Source organism: Vespa velutina, chromosome 8 (assembly GCF_912470025.1).
Source record: "Vespa velutina chromosome 8, iVesVel2.1, whole genome shotgun sequence".
NCBI lineage: Eukaryota > Metazoa > Arthropoda > Insecta > Hymenoptera > Vespidae > Vespa > Vespa velutina.
The window spans coordinates 6469601-6477100 of NC_062195.1; the positions used below are offsets into that span (position 1 = coordinate 6469601).

A 7500-nucleotide genomic window follows, 5' to 3' on the forward strand; every position below is an offset into this window, starting at 1 on the left:
GATAAGTCACGCTCGTCACCTCGCTTGCGAAATGGCCCGGTAAGAGAGATGGAGAGAGAGAGAGAGAGAGAGAGAGAGAGAGAGAGAGAGAGAGAGAAATACATACATACATATGTACATATATATATGTGTGTTCATGTGTGTGTGTATGTGTGTGTGTGTGTATAAAGAGAGAGAGAGAGAAAGATAGAGATAGATAGATAGATAGAAAGAGAGAGAGAAAGAGAGAGAGAGAGAGAGAGAGAAAGAGGGAAGAAGAAGGAACAAAAGATAGAACGTCGCTCAGAATACATCTAAGTAAGCTCGAAAGAAAAGACAGAAGTCACCCCTCGTGTTCCGAAGAGCCACCCCCTCTCCGTCAATTATTTAGTAATTGAATGCAGCCGACTCGAGAGTCATCGTTTAAATTATCCTTCGCCATTGAAGCTCATTGTTTATGGGGAGGGGAGTAGTGAGGGTGAGTAGATAGGTAGGTAGGTAGGTGGATAGGTAGGTTGGTAGATAGGTAGGTAGGGGGAATGGAGAGACGACAGAAGAGGAAATATTCGAGGAGAAATTTGCTCGGAGATTGTATGGATAGAAAAGGCGAACTGAGAATATCGAGAGACGATGGGAGGGAAGAGAGTAGAGTAACGGAATGATTCGACGAACTCGATAAAAGAAAATAAGGGACGTCACGAATCGAAGTCGAAGTCCACGATACGTCGTGAGTTAGTTAGTTCCTTCGTTCGTTCGCTCGTTCGTTCGTTCGTTCATTCGTTTGCGAGAGCTAGAGCGCATTGTCGATCCTTATCCGGCTAATAAATAGTCCGAGACGTGACTACAATGTTTCGTGACAAGTTAATCACGAGTGGAAAAGAGAACTTATTCGTGAGAGGGGAAAAAAAAGAAGAGAAGAGAGGGAGAGAGGGAGGATAGGTGGAAGGGAGAAAAAGAAGTTCGCGCGAGGGTGCGAAGGATGAATCCACAAAAAGCGCACATATTTATGTAAATTTAGTTTTCTTCTTTCTTGTAGTTCTCGTTCGGATTTAACTTCTTTGTTTTACAAATATGGCACTGGTGTATCTGACCACTGCTACTACCACCACCATCACCATCACCACTACCATCACTCACCACTACTACCATTATTTTAAAACGAAGTCAGGTCAGCCATGTTTGTTTGGTGACTCAGCAACTAAATTCTTCGATAAGATACCACAAACTCAGACAACCACCCCAGATCATCGTCACCCGATTGGCATACGATTAACATTAATTATGCGAGTAGAATTTAACTATCGATATAGGATTGTAAGTTTACGAGGGGATATCCATTTGTACACGATTATGATATACCCTCGATTGTATATCATCCTAATTCGTCATTTTAATTAAACCAAACCAAACGTGAAACGTATATATATATATATATATATATATATATATATATATATCGTAACGGTGCAATGACACTAAAAGGATTATATACGAGTTCCGTGATAACGGTGTTGGTATATTTATTAGCTTGAACGTCGAAGTAATACGTCATTGTTTGAAAATCACATATGTTCTATTTTAAATGAATAACTTTGTAGTCGTATGTATAACATAGATATCTTTATACATGCATAAAGGTACATACGTAGATATATACGTATGTATATTACAAAAGTATTGAAATTTATCATTTCGTGGGTTATTATATTGCGATTGTTATCATTATCATTATCATTATCATCATGATTATCATTATCATCATCATTATTATTATTATTATTATTATTATTATTATTATTATTATTATTATTATTATTATTTCTCTTGTCCTCCGCGTATCTTTTTGTCTTTTTCTTTTCTTTCTCTCTCTTTCTCCTTTTTTAGGGCTGTCGTATTATTGCCAAGGTCACGAACCCCTCTCTTTTCTTCCCCCATTCTCCATCTCACAGACCGTTTAGATTTTGAGCTATGTTTGTATTCCTTGACGGTCGCCCACGTTGTAGAACGATGCAAAAGAAAAAGAGAAAGAGAAATAGAAAGAGAAAGATATGTTGGATATGGGACTGGGGGAGGGTTGGAGGGGAATAAGGAAGGAGGGTGGATTAGTTCAAATGGTAATCCCATAGGCAAAGCACGGCATTACACGCGGTAGTAGAACAGCGATGTTTTTACAACGGGGACACGTTAACGCCCCGTCACTTGTTTCGTGTTTGCTCGCTCGTTTGATCTTTAAGCACGCTTCATTTGACGCTTATTTGCCCTTGCCAGAGAGAAAGAGAGAGAGAGAGAGAGAGAGAGAGAGAGAGAGAGAGAGAGAAAGAAAGAGAGAGAGAGAGAGAGAGACGTGTGTGCTTCTAGAGCAAGTGAACGAGTGAACGAACGCGCCTTCCTTCTCGCGTGCCGACGTCCGAGAGACTCGCAACATCCAACTGAGATTTCACATCTTCGACTTTCCTTTGACGACTAAAAGACGAAGGACGAGAAATAGAGAAAAATCTTTTTCATATAATATAAATTTTTACACACACATATATATATATATATATATATATATATACATATATGTATATATGTATATATGGATAGGTACACGTACATATAATAAACGTCGTTCAGATTTATATAAACATACATGAAATATTTTCCTTTTTTCATTTTTTTAGACATTTTTCTATTCACGTGAAAATACTCGTATGTTTTTTTATTTTCGTTTTAATAAGATCGTAAAGGAGGAAATAAAGAAAGAGAGAGAGAGAGAGAGAGAGAGAGAGAATGGAATATGTCAAAAGAAATGAAAAAGTAGAGAAAATAGAATGAATTTGTCTTTTCGCGTGAAGATATGAAAAATTTCGAAGAGTACGTTGATAATAAGGTGAGTAAGAATGATCACAAAAGAAACCGACGTTTCACGTTTAGGCAACCACTGTCATTTGTTCTCAAGATACTTGATCATTTGTCTCGTGCATGGGGTCCAACACACCATCACCTAGCTATCTTTTGTTGTACCGTCAAAACAGTATTGTGTTGCGCTAACGACGCTCATCTCGTAGAATCTTTAGCAAAAGGAAGGCATCGTTTCGATCCTCGATACGATTCTCGATCATTTTCTTTATCAGCGTTATCTAGTTAATTCATCGACCTTGATCAATGCAATATTATATCTATCTGTATATATACATATATATATATATATGTGTACGTATGTACGTATGTATATATAAGTTATATGAATACGAATTTAAATTAGATATTATGTTAGGTGGTATTTAGAACACTTGATCAGAACGAGAGAGGAGGGGTGTCGGGGGATGGGGGCCGGGGGGGGGTAGAGAAAGAACATTAATCAATGTTACTTTCATAGAAAATAAATTGCAACGTGATCGAGTTGTCTGAACAATGACTATCACCTTTTAATTTCAATATTCTATAAGAAATGTAAATTATAAATTTGCGATGAGCATCTCTTGACTAGTGTGTAAATTATATTATTTTATAGAAATAATTATAATTCTTAAAGACGATCGGAACACGTGACTAGGGTTGACAGTACGAAAGGTACCACCCACGAAGAAAGAGAGAGACGGGAAGAGAAAGAGAGACAGACAGACGGAAAGAGAGAGAGAGAGAGAGAGAGAGAGAAATACGAGGATGCTAGGAGGTACCATCGGCGCCTCGAAACAATCGATCGCCCCGGGTTATGACAACGCGCGAAACCCCATGAATTTATCGTAATTTTATGTATGGCACAATCAGTGTTCTCTCTTCTCCCAGTGGCATATATGAGAAAAAAGAAAAAAAGGAAAAGAAAAGAAAGTAAAAGAAAATAATAATAAAGAGGAATAAGTCCAAAAAAATATAGAAGGAAAGGCTACAATGATTTATAGCCTTTTAAGAACAACATTGGCTGAGGAATTAGTAAAGAGGTCTACCGAATCGAAAATAATACCAATAAATGTTTGTCACATGTGAAATTTTCTAACCCTTCTATGCCATTTCTCTCTCTCTCTCTCTCTCTCTCTCTCTCTCTCTCCCTTTTTTATTTACATTCCAATTATTATATATATAAACATGCGTCTATCATATTTCTTTCGTTATCGTTTCTTATTATAACATATTACGATTTATACCGTTATCATAAATGTTTCTGCATCATTTGGCATGAACAGGCAAAAGGGTTAATCCGACTCTTTTCATAGTATTCTCCTTTCATCGAAATGGAGAGAGAGAGAGAGAGAGGGAGAGAGAGGGATAGAGAGAGAGAGAGAGAAAGAGAGCGGCGGGGTTGAGAGGGGTTCAGAGGGAGGAGAAGAGAGAAGGAGAAGATCCCCGTTCGTTTCTAGCCAGCGTGAAATTATTTTTTAATGAAGAAACACGTAGGGTCGTTGGAGTTTAGAGCGCTCGTTAGGATGAATTCCTCGTGGAATATCTTGGCGGAACGTTTTGAAAAAGCATGTGGAAAGTACAAGAGTATCTACGTATGTACGTATGTACGTATTACATATACACTCTCCTCTCTCTCTTTCTCAAACACATATATATATATGTGTGTGTGTTTGTGCATATATATATATATATATATATATATATATATATATATATATATATACATAACAGGTCTCGAGTTTGGAGCTTCGAACGGTAGTTAAGTTATAACGAAGCCCGTCCTGATTTACTCGACGTTATTGCGACACGGTATACATGACGTCCAAGTCTCGAAGGGGTCCTTTTTTGTGGAAGCACCGAAGATAAATGACGAGAGGATTAATCGCCTCGATCGAGAGGACGAAGCAAGAAAAATACAGCATGAGTTTTAAAAGACCGTCTCAGGCGTAAGCTTCTTCGAGTATGTAATATTACGTTGATATGTTTTACATACATCCATACATACATACATATGTATGTACATACGTATTGCATACCTGTGATCACTCGATAATCGGCCGTGTACGTAGTTAAGTAATTTATGCGTCGTGCAATCACTGCTACGAATTGAGCTAACCGTTTAAAAAAGAAGGAACTCGATCTACGAGATTTACTACCTTACATGTAGTACTCACAGATCGTGTCTCAGACAGAGAAGGGCTGAAGGGAATAGATAACGTAGCATCGAATATTTTTAATCTATTCTCATTTCGAATTTCTATTAATGATTCTAAATTGTAAATTCGATTTCAAATCGTTTAACTTGGAATATCATTGAAATTATTGAATTTATGTTATTTTTGAATCTATGTACGATAAATTCGGAACGATAGTATCTAAATTCGATACTTTCGTAATAGAAATTAATCGCGATCGTTGGAAAGAAAAAAAAAAAAAAAAGAAAGAAAGAAAGAAATAATGAAATAACGTAAAGATTGTTGAAAGAAATTGTTTTCCTCCGATAATAATGTCCGATAATTTTTCGTTAATATTTACGATTTAATTCTATGCAAATTTCTTTTGGATATATTTATTTTGATATCTTTTATCGGGTAAAAGGGTACGAACTAATCGAAATGAATCGGATCAAATAGATTTTTTTTCCTTTTCTTCCTCTTTCTTCTTTTTTTTTTTTTTTTTTTTTTTTTTTATGTGTGTTTGTTTTTTTTACTTAATGATCGAAAACGATTTCATAAGCTTTCTCGTACAGTGGGCCAACGACTTGTGCGAAGAAAGATGTCGATGTTCAACGTTGGTGCAAAGACCCCCGGCATACTTACATTGTAACCTCATATAGCGTGGCTAATTGACACGCGATGCGTAGAGTATCGCGTTGTCGTACTAGCGACGATAATCTGGGAAACATCGTGAATTCTCGGTATTATACTTTATAATGGGTACTCGACTAAGAAACAAAAAAAAAATAAGAATAAACAAACAAGTTAGCGAGAGAGAGAGAGAGAGGAAGGGATGAGGAATCGACGCCGACATTCAATTTTCGAGCTGAGGGAGAAAAAAAGCTGCTGGCCGACGGAAAGTCATCCTTGGGTGGGTTGTTCCAACATCGGAAGGGACTCCGTAGTTCTTCTTTTATGCCACGCGAGCCGAACGATCAGTCGAGTAATGAAGACGTGTACTGTTGTGCCTTTATGCATGGACGGGTGGTCTAGGATATTCCGAAATGAGTTCCGTGTTTTAATTAGTTACCCGGCCAAGCTCGAACGAGTTAATCGTTCCTTCGTATATGTATTATGTATAATACGTTATATGTATATTATGTATATATATATATATAAGAAAGAAGAAAATATATAACGTGTTATACTATCGTATACTAAAACGTTTTACGTCATATCGGAATATATAAAATGAAAAGATTAATAACGTTCGATGGTTTTACAAATAAAATATTTAACTAATGTGAGTAAATAAATGAATAGGTAAGTGTATATGCGATAGTGAAAAAAAAAGAGAGGAAGATTGAAAAAAGAAAAAAAGAAAGAAAGAGAGAAAGAAAGAAAGAAAGAGCACTTTGGAGGGACCAACTACGACGAATCGAGTGTCACTCGTCTTCTCGTCAGCGAACGAACATGTTCCCTCCGGGCATTCGACAAGAGCATGCTTATTCGAAAGGGGGAGAAAGCGGTCAAATCGATACACTGTTTTGTTTTAAGTGACGTTAAAAGGGTCAAGACGAGACAAAACATTTTTGGGGGAGTAGATTGGGGGTAAAGGGGGGCAGGCAGGCAAACGATCGGTCGAATGGGATATATATGTATATATATATATACATATATTCGCTTTTTGTCATCCCTTTTCAATCCCATTCCACTAAACACCTCCCTAAACCATTGACGATATTTTCATTCATCGATGCTACTTCCGTTAAATATATTGGAATAAAGACGAAGGAATGTCCATCATTTTTATTATATATTTTACGTGCACATGTACTCGCTATTCATTTCATCCCTTCACTCCCCCCTTTTCTAATCAGAGAAAAAATAGGAACTAATGAAAAAAAAAAGAAAAAAAAAAAATCAAAAAAAATCAAAAAAAGACACAAAAAATTGTCGCAGAATTATATTTGCGGATGTTCTCTCCTATTGCCGGTTTAGGAAACAAAAGGACTGTGGGTTCGTCTCGTTTGTCGAAAGGAGACAAATAAAAAGAAAAAAAGAAAAAAAAAAAAAGAAAAAGAAAAAAAGAAAAAAAAGAAGAAAGAAAAAAAGAGGTACGTTTTAAAAATATCGCCGGGAAACGTCGAGCTAGGACGCAAAGCAACCGTGCAACGCGAGCATTTTCAGAGAACGGAGGAACGATCAAGTGAGTTAGTATATATGTATGTATGTATGTATGTATGTATGTATGTATGTATGTATGTATCTATCTATGTATACGCATATGTATATACGAGAGAGCGAGAGAGCGAGAGAGAGAGAGAGAGAGAGAGAGAGAAATAGAAATAGAGAGAGAGATAGAGAGAGAGAGAGAGAGAGAGAGAGAGAGAGAGAGAGAGAGAATAAGGGGATGAGTTTTTGATTCCGGATGTATCAGAACCGACGTAATATGACAATTATAATTCTTTCAGTTTGCAAA

At 36.7% G+C, this 7500-nt stretch overlaps 1 protein-coding gene across 1 annotated transcript in view; it reads right to left on the reverse strand.

The window, feature by feature from the left end:
• LOC124951016 (homeobox protein SIX6-like) overlaps window positions 1–7500 on the reverse strand; it is a 49018-nt gene that overhangs the window by 25150 nt on the left and 16368 nt on the right. The gene's annotated exons all lie outside the window — the stretch shown is intronic.